Source organism: Amblyraja radiata, chromosome 12, assembly GCF_010909765.2.
Source record: "Amblyraja radiata isolate CabotCenter1 chromosome 12, sAmbRad1.1.pri, whole genome shotgun sequence".
In the NCBI taxonomy this organism is placed as follows: domain Eukaryota; kingdom Metazoa; phylum Chordata; class Chondrichthyes; order Rajiformes; family Rajidae; genus Amblyraja; species Amblyraja radiata.
The window spans coordinates 18,529,746-18,547,251 of NC_045967.1; the positions used below are offsets into that span (position 1 = coordinate 18,529,746).

The following is a 17,506-nucleotide window of genomic DNA, read 5'->3' on the forward strand; positions in this document are numbered from 1 at the left end:
GCGTGGTCGGTCGATCCAGCTCGCGGTTTCATCGCTGGCGGTCGATCCAGCTCGAGGTTTCCCAGGCAAGTGCCCTCGAACTTGAAGGTCGAAGACAATCTTCTGAACTCGCGGATTAGGTCGCCGCAGTGGGACAGCCCCTTAAAGGTTACATCCCGCAGACACTTCCGTAAGTCGCATGTTATGTAAATCGGAAGTAAAAGTGCTACTGTGCACGCTTTAATTTACTATTCGACATGGAGACCACGTGGGAGCTCTGCCACAGAGACCATGTAGGAACTCCGACGCGGAGACCACATGGGAAATCCAATGCGGAGGCCAAGGGGGAGCTCCGACGTGGAGACCACGGGGGCGTCACTGGGCTTAAATAATTGCTTACATAAGTCTCCTATAAGTTGGGGAGTGCCTCTGGTTATATCTCTTCTTTGGTTATATTTGTTCCTTATGGGAAGAATTTCACAGGTTTTGTGTCACAGTTTTCTGAACATGATCAATTGGATTCAGCATTCTGACTTACTTCTCTTAACCTCGGTAATCATGATGTACTTTAAATGTTCTTGCCCTGAGATAATAGAATGCACTGCAGTAACTTTACCCTTTCTGGAAAAATGTTAAGGATCACTAATACTTTGCACAACATTACACATGACTGCTTGCCAATGGATTTCAGTGCAGATGGTTCATTTTAGTACAGAAGATTAAATAGATTGCACACTAATTGAAAGATAAATGTTTTATAAGGACTTCTGCTAGACACTTCTGTGATACCTATTCACACACCTTGGTCCCAAAGTCACATCTTCATTCAGTTCTTCTCAAAACCTTTCCCAACACATTCTCAAACTAATACACTATAGCATGTCTCTGTGTGTGCCTGTGCACACATGTGTGTGTGTACATGTGTGTGAGTGCACAGGTTTGTGTGTGTCTTTGTGTGCATGTGTGTGTGTGTGTGTGTGTGTGTGTGTGTGTGTGTGTGTGTGTGTGTGTGTGTGTGTGTGTGTGTGTGTGTGTGTGTGTGTGTGTGTGTGTGTGTATGTGTGTGTGTGTGTATGTGTGTGTGTGTGTGTGTGTGTGTTTGCGCGCAGGTTTGTGTGTGTCTTTGTGTGCATGTGCATGTGTGTGTGTGTGTGTGTGTGTGTGTGTGTGTGTGTGTGTGTGTGTGTGTGTGTGTGTGTGTGTGTGTGTGTGTGTGCGCGCACAGGTTTGTGTGTGTCTTTGTGTGCATGTGCATGTGTGTGTGTGTGTGTGTGTGTGTGTGTGTGTGTGTGTGTGTGCATGCATTTGTGCATGCGTGTGTGTATGCATGTGTGTGTGTGCGTATGTGTGTGTGCGTATATGCCTGTGTGCGTGTGTGCCTGTGTATGTGTGTATGCACCTATGTTTGTATGTGTACATCGAAGTGTGTGTGTTTGTATGTGTATGTATGTGTGTGCGTATGTGTGTGTCTGGCTGTGTGAGTGTATGCATGTGAGTGCAATGGATAATTTTGCTCCAACCAAGCTGCCTCTGAGTGCAGCCATCCACCTAATTGTAGTTTGGACTATGCTGATGTATATACTCTTACAGATCCATTTTACTAAACCTAACGAGGCCACAATTCTATCACCTCAGTCTTTTGGATGATAATAAACTGTGAAACAAATCCAGTGATTAATGTAAACCCCATCGATGAGAAACATTCATTCAGTTCCGCTATTTTGTGCTCCAGAACCGAATCCTGGAAACTGATGGCTGCACTTACACTGGGAATCAACCTGAGGATCAGAGGGCAGGTCAAACCTGGAGCACAATCCAGGATAGACACAAAGTGCTGGAGTAACTCAATGGGGCGGGCAGCATCTCTGTAGAACATGGATAGGCGATGTTTCAGGTCGGGTCTCTTCTTCCGGGTTCCTAAAACATCACGCATACCTTTTCTCCACAGATGCTGCCTAACCCGCTGTTACTCCAGCACTTTGTGTCTATCTTTGGTATAAACCAGCATCTGTAGCTCTTTATTTCTACACAATGCAGGGTTCCCATAAATGCAAAGTAAATGGTGCGGCAAAGATTCAGAAGGCAAATGGAAAGCTGAGTAACCTTTAATACATTATTTCACTTTGCTTTACTGATTTAAAAGTCTTTAAGTCTGTTCTTATATTAAGCTCCCATTTGGTTCCAAGTTGTTTATTTCAATTGTAATCCTTTCAAAGCATCTCTATGCACCAGAGAACTTTACAAACCTCTAAAGACCGCACATGGCTATGGATGAAAATCAAATGAATTAAAAGGTAATTGAAATTTGTATTGCTCAGGAATTTATATTTAAAAAAAAGCTAAAGCAAGTGAATGACTTTAATATAAATGCACGCAATCCTGGTGTCTTAGTTATTTAAAATGCCTTGTGGTTTTCTAAACCATTTGAAGGTTTACTTCGCAGAATTAATGGCCTGTTAACAGCTGACACCTACAGCAGTATTTTAACTCTGTACTACAGGAGAGCAATGAACTGCATCGGTGCAGACAATTTTCTCTGTTTGACTTTGCTTAGTAAAATAGTTTCTTGCCCTGACTTTGCAGTCGATTTCTAGAGATACTGCGCAAAAACAGGCCCTTCGGCCAACGAATCCATGCCGACCATCAATCACCCATTCACACTAGCTCTATGCAATCCCACTTTCACATCCACTCCCCGCAAACTCGGGGCAATTTACAGAGGACTAATCTACAATTCTTACCGAACACAATTAACCTACAAACCCGCACATCTTTAGGATGCGCTACAATGCAGAGAACTGTATTCTGCACTCTGTATCTTCCCATTACTCGACTTATTTTAGTTGAGTTTGGCTTGATTTTATTTATGTACAGTATTATCTGATATGATTGGATAGCACGCAAAACAAAGCTTTTCACTGTACCTCATGAAGCCTAAATCTACAATACGAACTTCCATTCACATTCACAACTCTTAATCTCTTCACAAATGCATTGAGGCACAGCATTGTGACATAACGGTAATGGTTTATTTTGCAAGGCAGCACATTTGAAACATTTATATGTTATGTATTTAATCTGAATGTTCCTGGTGGTCTTGTAAAATTGCTTCCTCATTGAAAGCAGGCACTTCACTAAAGCAGTGGGGTCATGGTGCAGAGATTTGCAGATACACTGACAACCAAACAGCCATGCTTAAAGCAAGACCACAAAATCCAAAGCAAAACTGTTTTACTTTTCCTCCTGTCCAAGTCTGTTATCCCCACACTGAGACCATTGCCCCACTGCCCCGAGACTACTCACTCACAACGGAACGCATCAAAGAGTCATAGAGTTGTAGAGCATGGAAACAGGCCCTTCGGTCTTCCATGCTAACCAAGATGCCCCATCTAAGCCACTCCCAATTATCAGTGTTTGGTCTACATCCCTCCAAACCTTTCCTATTTATGTTCATGTCCAAGTGTCTTTTAAATGCTTTTATAGTACCTAGCTTAACAACCCCTATGGCAGCCCATTCCATATACCCATCACCCTCTTAGTGAAAAAGGTTGCTCCTCAGGTTCCTATTAAATATTTCCCCTCTCACCTTAAACCTATCTCCTCTGGTTCTTGATTCCCCTACCCTGGTAAAAAAAAAGGCATTCACCCTATTTATTCCCCTTGTGGCTTTATGCACCTCTATATGATCACCCTTGAGCCCCCTGAGCTCCAAGAAAAGAGTCCCAGCCTGCTCAACCTCTCCCTATAGCTCAGGTCCTCGAATCCACGTAAAATTTCTCTGCATTTTTTCCAGCTTAATGACATCCTCCCACAACAGGGTAACTAAAACATATCCCCCAATCTGTACGACATTTCTGCTTTGGTACATTTGAGAACCTCTCACAAAAGAGGTTTTAAATAAGCATCAAACAAAGTTATTAAACTGCCAAACCATTTGTTTCCCTGGAGTGAGCATTTCACAGTGAATGTAGCTACAATAGAAACTCAATTTTCGAAGGTAAATATCACTACAGATTTTAGATTTGAATGTAATGTTTTATAGATTATGTTGCATTCCCAGCTGCTAACTTGGAATTCACGGTTTATGTAACGACTCAATACGGACACCGATAATTTGGTTACAGTTTAAAACTAAGGGAAAGAATTGATGTGCAAGAAGAATACTAAATGTTATAATTCTAATTTTCCCATCATATACTGGCGACATGGTGGTGCAGTGGTAAAGTTGCTGTGTCACAGCCCCAGCAATCCGGATTTTATCCTGACTACTCTGGTGCTCTCTGTACGTTCTCCTTGTGACCGCGTGAGGTTTCTCCGGGTGCTCCGGTTTCCTCCCACACTCCAAAGTCATGCAGGTTTGTAGGTTACTTTGGCCTTGGTAGTTCCCTAGTTTGTAGCATAGTGTGAGTGTACGGGTTTATCACTGGTCTGCGCGGACTCGGTGGGCCGAAGAGCATGTTTCCACATTGTATCTCTAAACTAAACTACACTACTCACTGTCTTTTACTTCACAGTTACTTTTATCTCCTGATAATTTTCTCCTCTCCTATCCTCTCTGGAGTCAGGCTTATACTGGGAACCTCAGGATGAAGGTCTGTGAATTTTGAATTGAATTGAATTAGTCTGGTACGGGAACTGTTCTGCCCACAGCCGCAAATCACTACAGAGAGTGGTGAAGGCGGCACAGTACATCACTGGCAACTGTCTCCCGGCCATTCAGGACATTTTCCACCGACGGTGCCTGCGGAAGGCACACAGCATCATCAAGGACCACAGCCACCCAGCACGCAGACTGTTCTCCTTGTTACCGTCAGGTAAACGATACAGGAGCATGGCTGCACATACCACCAGACTTAAGAACAGTTTTTACCATCAGGCCATCAGGCTTCTGAACTCATAAACACATCACACATGTTGATTATTTTATTTATTATTGTCTTTTACCTACCAATGTCACTTTTATCTAATCTTATTTTATCTTATTTTTATCCTTGTAGTATCATTGCTGAGGTGACCCGTTGTCTTGTCAAACACATTTCATTGTACCGTTGACCCTGTGTTAACCTACATATGACAAATAAAACTGAACTGAACTGAACGTGGAAAGAGGTCCTGTTCAGAAGAACATTGATGAATGGGTAGAAGACATAGTCTAAAGAAAGGTCTCGGCGTGAAACGTCAACTATCCATGTTCTCCAGAGATGCTGCCTGACCGGCTGAGTTACTCCAGCACCTTGTGTCTATTTCTGTAAACAAGCAGCTGCAGTTCCTCGTCCCTACATTGTTGAACTGATCTTGTTTTTACAACATAATATAAGGCAAGAAAGCTTGGAAACACTCAGCAGGCCAGGCAGCATCTGCGGAAACATAAAAAGAGTCTAAGTTTCTGTCAAAGACTCTTCCTGGTCTGGTGTGAATCTTATATTTTCTGTTTTTTTCATCAAATTTCCAGCATCTGATAGAAGTTTCTAAGCTTACGAGAGGTATAGATAGGGTAGACTTTAGATTTTGGAGATACAACACAGAAACAGGCCCTGAGACCCACCAGGTCTGCACCGACCACCCAATACACAAACCTACACATACTGGGGACAAGTTTACAACTTACCGAAGCCAATTAACCTACAAACCTGTACATGTTTGGTGTGTGGGAGGAAACCGGAGCACCCAGACAAAACCCACGCAGTCACAGGGAGAACTACAAACTCCATACAGACAACACCCGTAGACAGGATCGAACTCAGGTCTCTGGCGCTATAAGGTAGCAACTCTATCACTGTTTCACTGTATCGCCTCGTTGTGCCACTGTGCCACCTCAATAATAGACAGTCAGAATTATTTTCCCTAGGTAGAGATGTCAAAGACCAGAGGGCACAGCTTTACGATGAGAGGGGCAAAGTTTAAAGGAGATGTGGGAGACAATTTCTTTACACACTAAAAGTTGTGGGTGCCTGGAACACACTGTCAGGGATGGTGGTGGAGGCAGATACATTAGTAACATTTAAGAGGCTTTTAGATGAACACATGGATATCAGAATCAGATTCAGATTTAGATTCAAACTTTATTGTCATTGTGCAGTGTACAAGTACAGAGACAACAAAATACAATTAGCATCTCACCCAGAAATGCGACCACAGAATAATGGAACAGTAATATATATATTTATGTATATACAGTAGCAGTAGTGCAATTTTCGGGGGGGAGATCAGTCACTGGGGGAAGGAGTGTCCGGGGGGGGGGGGGGTGACTGGCAATCACCAAGGTGCAGAGCTAAGTAGGGGGAAGAAGCTGTTCCTGAATCTACTGTCCAGTAATGGAGAGACCTGTAGCCCCTCCCAGATGGTAGGAGGGTAAGCAGTCTGTGGTTCGGGTGAGAGCAGTCCTTGACGATGTTGCGCGCCCTTCGCAGACATCGCTTGCTCTGGACAGACTCAATGGAGGGGAGTGAGGAACCGGTGATGCGTTGGGCAGTTTTCACCACCCTCGGCAGTGCTTTCCGGTTGGAGACAGAGCAGTTGCCATACCATACTGTGATACAGTTGGTAAGGATGCTCTCGATGATGCAGCGGTAGAAGTTCACCAGAATCTGAGGAGACAGATGGACCTTCTTTAGTCTCCGCAGGAAGAAGAGACGCTGGTGAGCCTTCTTGATCAATGTTGAGGTATTGTGGGTCAAAGAGAGGTCATCAGGGATGTTGACCCCCAGAAACCTGATGCTGGAAACACGCTCCACCTCCGTCACATTCATATGGATTGGGGGGGGGGGGGGGTGTGCGTGCCGCCCCTAGACCTTCTGTAGTCCACAATGAGCTCCTTGGTCTTCTTGGTGTTAAGGGCCAGGTTGTTGTCAGCGCACCATGTTGTTAGGATCTGGACCTCCACCCTATAGGCCGACTCATCCTTGTTGCTGATGAGGCCAATCACAGTTGTATCATCTGCATACTTGATGATGGTGTTAGTACCATGTCCAGGTGTGCAATCGTAGGTGAAGAGGGAGTAGAGGAGGGGGCTCAGCACACAGCCCTGTGGAACGCCGGTGTTCAGGGTGAGGGTTGAAGAGGCGTAGTTGTCTTACCTAACAGACTGGGGTCTGTTGGTTAGAAAGTCCAGTATCCAGTTGCAGAGGGAGGGGTCTAGGCCCAGGTCGATGAGTTTGGTGATCAGTTTGGAGGGTATAATGGTATTAAATGCTGAGCTAAAGTCGATGAACAGCATTGTCATGTAGGTGTCTCTGTTGTCAAGGTGGGAGAGGGCGGAGTGAAGTGCCGTGGAGATGGCATCCTCCGTACTCCTGTTCTTGCGGTAGGCGAACTGATAGGGGTCCAGTATGGGAGGTAGGCCAGCCTTTGAGGTGTGCCAGAACCAGCCTCTAGAAGCACTTAGTGATGATGGGAGTAGGTGCAACTGGGCGGAAGTCGTTGAGGCTCGACACAGTGGAGTGTTTTGGTACCGGCACGATGGAGGTGGTTTTAAGGCACGTGGGGACAGCTGCTTGGGCAAGTGACAGGTTGAAGATGTCAGTCCAGACGTCTGACAGCTGCGCAGCACAGGTCCTGGGGACGCGCCCGGGGATGCCGTCAGGGCCAACAGCCTTACGTGCATTAATGCAGGGAATGGAGGGAGATGGAACACTTGCAGGCAGAAGAGATTAGTTTAAATTGGCATCATGTTCGGCATGGACATTGGGCCTATGCTTGTGCTGTACTGTTCTATGTTCTATGTTCTATGTTCTATCTGCAGTATTCTTTCGATTCACATTTTTTATCACACCTGACAACCTTTTGTCAGATGCATTTAATACAGCAGATGTAGATATTTACCTTGACATTGGCTCATTTTACAAGGCAGTACACTTGAGTTAATCAAATGTTTTGTCTTTACATTGTTGATGTAGACTGTGAAATCGTGCAATGAACATCACAACTTTCCATTTCCTGAATCTTCTCACTGAATACAAATTCTCAAATCGTCCTAGGGGATTTAAACTAAAAGCGTTTGGGTTATTAGTCAGAATAAAGTAAACACTGGGTGAATATGTCCATGCAAATGACTTTCTATGAATTATATCCCAGTCAAGATGTCATTCATGCGTTGTTCCATTTATCTTCTGATCTTTTGATTAAAAAACTGAGGCAGAAGATTAAAGCGGAAAAGGTTACCATTTGACCGAGCGGTGTCTCATTGTGACTTGCTTCAACATACGCACATGGAATTGCCACGGAAAAGTACAGAGCGATTCAAGGTGTCCTTGGTAATAAATCACCCCCATTTATCAAGAGGGTTTGATCCTAGTTCAAGAAACACGCAATGAACTGTCAGTGCTCTCTATAGCAACACCCTCCTGTAAAAATCTATGCTGTCATTTCCAAACCATCCTTTGGAATGTTGTATTCATAAATCTGAATCATAAATCTGTAATTTGTTATTTTAAAATGCTATAAAACCTTATGGGCCTAATTATATTTCCATAATATGTTTCATATCACTTAGGTTAAGAGTGCTGATTTATGCTGTATATACTACTTGATGTGGATGACATTATTAATTACCTATGTACACTAAATTATGAGCATGCTAACAATTGCAATCTGACAATAACCCGTTGACCTTTCCAGATTTCCTCACACATTTATAACACCTTGCTTATTAATATACAGCAACTCCCAATCCTGTTCAAACTCACAGGGTTGGCTCAGAGAGAAGATATGCACAAGCAGAAGCAGTCTGAAGAAGGATCTCCACCCGAAACGTCGCCTATTCCTTCGCTCCATAGATGCTGCCTCACCCGCTGAGTTTCTCCTGCATTTTCGACTACCTTCATATGTTAACCTAATCATTCCTGGGAGAATGGTCTAATTCTAATGGTCAGAAGAATTGGGAGTCATGAGTGTCTAATTGGTTCAATGGTTCAATGTCTTGGTTATTATCGCGTGTACCAAGGTATAGTGAAATACTTTTTTGCATACAGCTCAGCAAGACTATCACCATGCATAAACACAATCCTCCACTTAGTACAGAATGTACAGAGCAGCCCATTGTCTACATGAAAGAGACACCACTTTGGTGCCATTTTACAGTCCCAGATGCATCAGGTCATTTATACAACGGGTGGCACAGTAGTGCAACAGTAGAGTTGCTGCTTTACAGCACCAGAGACCTGGGTTCGATCCTGACTACGGGTTCTGTCTGTACGGAGGTTGCACATCCTCCCTGTGAATGTGTGGGTTTTCTCCAAGTGCTCCGGTTTCCTCCCAATCCAGTTGCAGGTTTGTTGGTTAATTGGCAGGTAAAAATAGTAAGATTAAACGAGAACTTACCAGTTTGAAGTTTGATCTGTATTTTATGAGGAGTTACGATGAGGGATTACGTGAAGAACCCGCGCAGTGCGCAGGCGCGGCATACTTCCAAGCAGCGGTGTGGAATCACAGATAGACACAGTTATTTTGAAGTAAACATAGTAAAGATAAGGAGACATCAATTTATTAGTTTGATCCATATAATGAGGGTGGGAGCGGAGGGCACGTAATCCCTCATCGTAACTCCTCATAAAATACAGATCAAACTTCAAACTGGTAAGTTCTCGTTTAATCTTACTATTTTACTTCGGAGTCACGTGAGTGACTACGTGAAGATTTCAAAGCTCTGTGATTTCAAACCGTGTAACAGTTTCATTTCACTCACTGCCGAAGTTCTTGAGGGAGGAAGTGTTATCGTAATGAACCAATGAGTCTATTTGTAGAAAAACACAATGGTATTTTTTAAACAATAACAACAAAGAATTAAGTTGCTCCCCTGGGCTTAAATTAAATATTTGCAGTTCGTAAATCTTTACTGCAAATAAACCAGGTTTTGCCAACGGCTTATTATAAAATTTCTGAACGGTCTTTTCCCTTCCCACCATCCTGCTGTAGCCAGGATGTGGTGTCTAGGCATGTCCATTCTTTAGCCGTCGACATGGATGCTGCCCTGGTGGAATAAAATTTGTACATGTTAGTGTTTATCCCAGCAGTTTCTAGCACCTGCTTGAGCCATCTCGCAATGGTTTGGCTCGTACCCCACCATAAGGTTTTTGTGACTGACCCACAAGGCTTTTCATCTCCCTCGAATATTCTGGTTGTGTCTATGTAGGATAGTAGGTAGGTCATGGCACATAACCGTGGTTCTGGTGGGTAAGCCAAGACTGGATTAGGTGTTCCTGGTCTGCTCTGTTTGACCAGTCGCTGGATAACGACAGATCTGGTCTGGAGCTGTGATCATGTTGTCCAGTCGCAATAGGTGTAGTGACTGGACCCTCTGAGCGGATACAAGTGCCATCAACCTAAGCGTCTTTAGTGTAGCTTGCTTGAGGCCGGGGGATCTGGCTGGTGGCCATTCCCTGAGATATGTCAGGACCACACTGATATCCCAAATATGGGTATACCTGGGCTTAGGGCTTGATATTGTAAATGCCCTTCATCAGTTTTACCACCAGTGGATGGGATCCCATCGCTTGTTGTCCTGCCGCTGGTTTGAAATAAGCAGAAAGAGCACTCTGCGCTGTGTTGATGGCACTGTAACTGATCCCTACATCGTGGTGTAGATGGCCAGGAACTCCAGTATGTTGGTGGCTGTAGCTGTTGCGTATGTTGTCCATGTTTCCTGGCAGTACTTCTCCCTTTTTTGATGCTGGTTAAGTACTGCCTCTTGGTGGATGTTCGAAGGGATGCCGACATGGTGGTGATGGTTTGTTTGGACAATCCCAGTTCCAGGTAAGGTCTGTTCAAACTTGCAACCCTGGCGTTTAATTTTCTCATGGCATGGGTGTTTAGCTTACCTGGTAGGTAAGTAGCTGATAGCCAAATATGTCTTTCGACATACCATTGCCAAATCATGTTGACCAATTTGTCGCATGATAATGATTTTATGCCACCCATATGGTTAATATAAGCCATCACCGTAGTATTTATCAATTTGTAACCGAACATGCAAGTGCTGCATATTAGATACATATGCTTTTAAACCATAAAAGGCGCCCAACATCTCTAGATAGTTAATGCCCAGTGTAAGTAGTAATGATGACTCTAGTTTAGTCCATCTACCACTTGTGCTGGATATGGAGTTAGTCGCTCCCCAGCCTTGAGCACTGGCATCTGTTTGAATAACTAAAGTATGGTTAGTGATAAAGATAGGGCTGAAACTATGCCAAACGTTTTCTGCCCACCACTGTAGCTCTGATATTGCTTCAGTGGGTAAGTTCATGACACGATCATAGTGACCTGTATGTCGTTTTATTGCCCGTACCTTTGCTCTCTGTAAAATTTTTTGATAGTGCAAAGGTCCGAATTGTGTAGCCGGAAATGCTGCTACCATTTCCCCAATTACTCTTGCTACTTGTCGAATAGTTGGTCGCTCGTTGACCATTAATTTGTTGCATGATTGTGCTAATTCAACCATTTTTGCCTTTGGCAAGGTAACAGTCATATGGACTGAGTTAATTGTGAAGCCCAGGTAGTCCATGATAGTGGATGGCTTCAACTTAGATTTATCTGGATGTAGGACGAACCCCAGAGTTTCGAGGAGCTGTTTTGTAGCTGATACTGCTGCCACAGCCAATTCCATCGTTTTCCCTACTATGAGAATATCCTCCAGATATGCCATGACAATATGTTTTCTTAGTATTGCCATGGCTGGGTTCAATATTTTGGTGAATAATCTTGGGCTGAAGTTCGCCCATAGGGCAATGCTTTGTACCATCCAGATAAATTTTAGGTATCTGCGATGATCCTTGTATATGGGTACTAGATAGTAAGCATCTTTAAGATAAATGCTTGCCATGAAGTGTCCTTTGGAATTCAGTTGTTTGGCAGTAACATATGTCTCCATTTTGAAATGTATATACTTAACAAATTTGTTTAGTGATGTTAAGTCAATGATGATGCGACAGACACCATCTTTTTTGGTTTTAGTGAATATATTCGATACAGTTTCCAAAGGTTCATGTTTGGTCTTTTCGATGACCCCCTTTGTGATAAGTCTCACCAGTTCAGCTTGTCCCTCACGTTTCTCTTTGACGGAGGGAGAAATACCCTTTGGGGCCATTGTTGAACTGGCGGCGTTTTTTCTGACATGAATTGTATTTTATATCCTGTAATGTTGTTGAGTATATACTTGTCACTCGTGACCATACCCCATGCTTCTTTAAACAAGTGTAATCTCCCCCCTGTTAATAAAGCACCCTTATTCTCTATATGCTGGTAGGGACCAGACCCACCTACCTCCATGGTTATTGGCGATTCTGTTTCTTCATTTTCCTGAAGATTTTGTTCTGACGTGCTGGCGATGTTGGGGGGAGGCGCATTTTCCAGAGGGTCCGCTGTGGGCCCTGATCTGAAAGATCTTTGGGGATAATGTGCGGACCCCAAGCTTTCACCAGTCCCATATTGCGGACGTCGACTGGTGGATGCCGTGGGGTGCTGCCACTTGGGTATCGGAGGTCTTGGTTTGCTCGTCCCGGGGCCTGCCCTCATTAGGCCGAAGGTTTTTGATGCTTCCTGCATCTCCTTCAGTTTTTATTGAAATCTTTCCCAAATGGCAGCGCGTCCGTCTCCGCAGCTGGGGCTTTACACAAGCCAGCAAATTTGGGATTGAGGGCAGGTCTTATGTTTCCCTCCGGAGATTGTTGATCTCAAATTGTGTGGTACACATTAATGCCAGCACATCCTGCTGGCAGGTATCCATCTCCGTGGTCTCCACGGAACGAGCAAAGGCTGTGCTGGCTGACGTCAGGAGCCTTAGGATCCGCTGTAGCTTGAGTTCTTGGGTCTGGATGTGTGACCCACATGCCCCCAGATTTGGCTGTTGACACGTTTTACTTTGAGGGCCTCACCGTTTTCTGGTGCTGTGTTGTTTCAGCACCTCAGCGAGCACCTTTTCCAGTAATGGTTGATGCTGGCCGCCATTCTTGGTTCCAGCGGTGCTCCAGCCCGTGGGGTTGCTACAAGCGGTCCATCACACCCAACAGCTCTTCATGTTCCTGCACCCCTGGCATACTCCCGAATTCGTCCGCCTGCCCCTGTTCCAGACCAGCCCAGCCCTGGTCACCAATGCTAGCCTCCAGTAATGAGGGAGCAGAGGGCAGTGCATGAGGCACTGTGGAGGGGGTGCCTGACCTCCCTCCGCGAGAGCGCTCTTTCTGCGCATCTCGCTGGAGCTTCTCCAATTGCTGTTGGATGCAGCTCAGGCGGCTGTCTCTCCTCCATTTAGGTGGAGACATGTCCCCGTCCGACGAATCGGACGCCACCGGCCGGATGCCTGTTCGGATGGCTAGACATCCAGCCCGCAGTTCAGGCACTAGCGGGACTGGGCTCGGCGCGGTGATGGGGATAGCGGGGCGCCCGGTAATTGTACCTACCGCCTGTTGCTGCCCCCCTTGCAATGGAACGCTCCTCCGCTGGAGTCGAGCGGGGGACAGGTTCTTCTGGAGCTTTTGTGCCTTGTAGTAGCGGGAGCGCCCCTCAAGCAGCGCGTCTCGCAGGCACTTGCTCCGTGAGCCGCTCCAGCGGCTCAGGCGGCTCTCTCTTCCCCCGTGCGGGTGGAGAGACGTCCCGTCCGACATCGGGAACACCTGCCGGATGCCTCTCGAGTGGCTATGCGTCCAGCCCGCTGCTTCAGGTACTAGCGGGCTGGCCTCGGCACGGTGTCAGGGAATTACGGAACACCGGGTAACGCTCCTACTGCCTGTTGCTGCCCCCCTCCCCGACGGGAAAACGGGGGACAGTTTTGTTCCAGAGCCTTTTTCTCTGCCTGTAAAAAACACAAGCAGAAAAAGGCTCACCTGTAAAAGAAAACCCGACCTCAGGGTACTCACCTGACGGTCCGGTTCACCCTGTAACGGGACAGCCTAACTCCCGTTGCAAGCCGCTGTTGCACTGCTGGCGTAATGCCGCGCCTGCGCACTGAGCGGGTTCTTCACGTAGTCACTCACGTGACTCCGAAGTAAAATTGTAAATTGTCCCTCATGTGTAGGATAGTGCTAGTGAAGAGGGATCGCTGGTCAGCGTGGACTCAGTGGGCTGAAGGGCCGGTTTGTGCACTGTATTTCTAAACTAAACTGAACTAAACATATATTGTCATATGTACTGGCAACGGAACAATGAAATTCTTACTTGCTGCAGCTTACCATAATGACCGAAAGTGGATGCACATTCACCATGCAAGAGGAAATGTAGGAAGGTTCGAAAAATAAGAATTTTATTAGATGCTAATTTTATAACTGTGTGAGGGCATTTCTTTTCCAGCAGTTCTCAGAGGCTAATATTTCAAAAAGTAGAATTAAATGGTATTTACCACACACTTTCATTGTGCTTTTTGAAACATTTATCTAACGGCTAAGAAATCATGTGTTTAATGATCATATGTACCGGCACCAGTACAATGTAATTCTTACTTGCTGCAGCTTAGCAGGTCCATTAATGTAATAACACACAGATAATAAACAATACTCAATAATATAATTAATAAATCTTCAGTAATGCTAGGTATCCATAATAGTACCAAAGTGGATAGTGCAGCTAAAAGTCAACAAAAAAATCATTGTTGCTAAGGTAGTATTTAGCGTCTACTACCACTAATTAGATTCAAGAGTCTGATAGGTGTAATTGGCCAACATTTGACCAATATCCCTTTAAATCTTTCCTATTCACGTACCTATCCAAATATATTTTAAATGTTGTTATAGTACCTGCCTTAACTACCTCCTCAGGCAGCTCATTCCATACACCCATCACCCTCTGTGTGAAAAAGTTGCCCTTCAGCTTCCTATTAAATCTTTCCCCTCTCATCTTAAACCTTTGCCCTCTGGTTGTTGATTCCCGTACCCAGGGTGAAAGACTGTGCATTTACACTGTCTATTCCCCTCTTGATTTTATACATCTCTCAGCCCCCTGCACTCGACGGAATAAAGTCCTAGTCTGCCCAACCTCTCCCTATAGCAGTCTCTTGAGTTTTGCAAGAGCGGCACGGTGGCGCAGCTGTAGAGTTGCTGCCTTATAGCGCCAGAGACCCGGGTTCAATCCTGACTATGGGTACTGTCTTTACGGAGTTTGTACATTTTCTCTGTGGCCACGTAGGTTATCTGCGGGTGCTCCGATTTTCTTCCACACTCCAAAGACGTATTGGTTTGTAGGTTCATTGCCTTCAGTAAAATTGTAAATTATCCCTAGTGTGTAGGATAGTGCTAGTGTACGGGGATCTCTGATTGGCGCAAATTCGGTGGGCTGAAGGGCCCATTTCCGCGCTGTATCTCTAAAACTAAAACTAAAACTAAAACTATCCATAAAACTTCAACCTGCGTTCTCTGTCTATCCTTGACTCCTGAAAGGATAGGATAGAGGGAAATTATCAGGAGAGAAAAGTGATGTTATGTAAGAGACAGTGGGTCTAGGATGTGCGAAGGATAGTGCTATTGAACAGGGTGATCGCTGGTCGGTACGGATGGTGGGCCAAAGGACCTGTTTCCACGCCATATCTCGAAAGTAAAGTAAACATCCTCGTGAATCTTCTCTGCACTTTATTCAGCTTATTACTCTTTTTACCCTTCCTATAGCAGGGTGCCAGAAACTGATCGTGTCTTCTGTGTTATGACTGTTGGTTCCTTGACTTACCGAATCAAAGAAGCATTGGGAAACACAATTCATCTTTGTATTTTTGCAAGCCGGCTTATGCAACACCAAATGTTTTCATTGCAGATCAGATTCCCAGCACAGCCAGCCCTTTAAGCCTTGTGCTCGATCAGAAATGTACAATTTTCATTCGACGGAAATAATCTTTCTCTTTCTTTGTGCCAGCAGAACATTATGGAAATCACCCCTCCCACTCTCTCAGTGTGTGCATTCCTGACTGAATGCCCCCAAATAATTTTAATGATGTTAACGTCACTCTATGTGTGCGTTGTTTCAGGCTTCAGAAGCTCAGTGTATTTGTCGGCATCTTCAAACGAGGTCTGATAATTACACCCTTGACTCAGACCTTGGTATGAAAGAGCACCAGAAGAAAAGAAAAAAAAAGGAAGGAAGGGGTGGAAAGAAAGCAGGAGGATGTCAGATGTAACTTCTGTGTGCAGAGTGAAAGCACACATGTAAAACACACACACATGTCTGAAGAAGGGTTTCGGCCCGAAACGTCGCCTATTTCCTTCGCTCCATAGATGCTGCTGCACCCGCTGAGTTTCCCCAGCAATTTTGTGTACCTGTAAATACACTTAGTTTAGTTCTGCTGCCTAAAGTAAGCACGCAAAGAGAGCTGCACAGTGGCGCAGCGGTAGATTTGCTGCCTTACAGCGCCAGAGACCTCGGTTCAATCGTGATCTCGGGTGCTGCCTGTACAGAATATGCACTTTCTCCCTGTGACCACTTGCATTTTTTCTAGGTGCTCCGGTTCCCTCCCACACTGTAAAGACGTACATGTTTGTAACTTAATTGGCTTCTGTATATTGTAAATTGTAAATAGTCACTCGTGTGTAGGATAGTGGTAATATACGGGGTGATCGCTGGTTGGCGCGGGCTCGGTAGACCAATGGGCCTGTTTCCATGCTGCATCTCTAAAGTTAAAAAAGCCTTGGGTAAAGCACAAAGTGCTGGAGGAACTCAGGCGGTCAGGCTGTTAATTCCGGCCAAATTGGAGATGCCAGGACACTAAAATTGAGTAAAGGCTTCTCGGCTGCTAGGCCATTTGGTAAATTTAAATGTGCCTTCTGCAGAAATGGGACAAGCCGCAGAATGGTGCCAGCTTGTCTGGAGCCTAGATAAGAGTTGCAGGGAAAGAATGGGACATCTGCAGATTCTTACAATTAGGTATAAATGGCATGAAACGGATTGGGTGAATGCAAACCAGACATACACATTGTAAATATTGTTGCAAAGCTTTACTTTGGTAGATGTTGATTGGATTAAGTGTGGAGCCTTATCTGGGTTTCTTGAATATCCAGGCACATGTTGCATAATTCATCTCTGTTAACTTGCATCTAGAAACTTTGTCAGATACATTGTATTAGTTACTCTATTATGGGTTAGGGAAATGTCTATCATGTACTCTGTTAATCGATATCTGTTATTGAACTACAAAGAGACCACCCCCATATGGTTCAGCCTCTCAAGATTCGGGGACCTGTAAAAGGTAGCTCCCACGAGGTCCGATGTCGATCTTCTGGGAGAACGCTTAGGACTGCGTGACCTTTTGGAGTGTCTCTGTTTCCACAAGGCTAGAAAGGCTTGGCCAAGCAGATACAAGGATCGAACCCATGGTGGTTAGGTATAGAATAGAATAGAATGCCTTTTATTGTCATTCAAACAAACAAAGGTTTGAACGACATTTCGTTCCCTGTAGTCATAATAGCAACAAAAAAAAACACACAATTAACACAGTTCACACAAACATCCATCACAGTGAATCTCCAAACGCCTCCTCACTGTGATGAAAGGCAGAAGTCTTATCTCTTCCCTGTTCTTCTCCCGTGGTCAGGCAGTTAAACTGCTGCGTCTAGGTGATCGA

At 44.8% G+C, this 17,506-nt stretch overlaps 1 long non-coding RNA gene across 1 annotated transcript; it reads left to right on the top strand.

The window, feature by feature from the left end:
• The first annotated feature begins 318 nt into the window (after positions 1 to 318).
• LOC116979380 lies at positions 319 to 17,247 on the top strand. The gene is made up of 3 exons (XR_004413693.1): positions 319 to 353; positions 4,838 to 4,841; positions 17,236 to 17,247. It is a non-coding gene; the product is annotated as an uncharacterized LOC116979380 (long non-coding RNA).
• Positions 17,248 to 17,506: the final 259 nt, after the last annotated feature.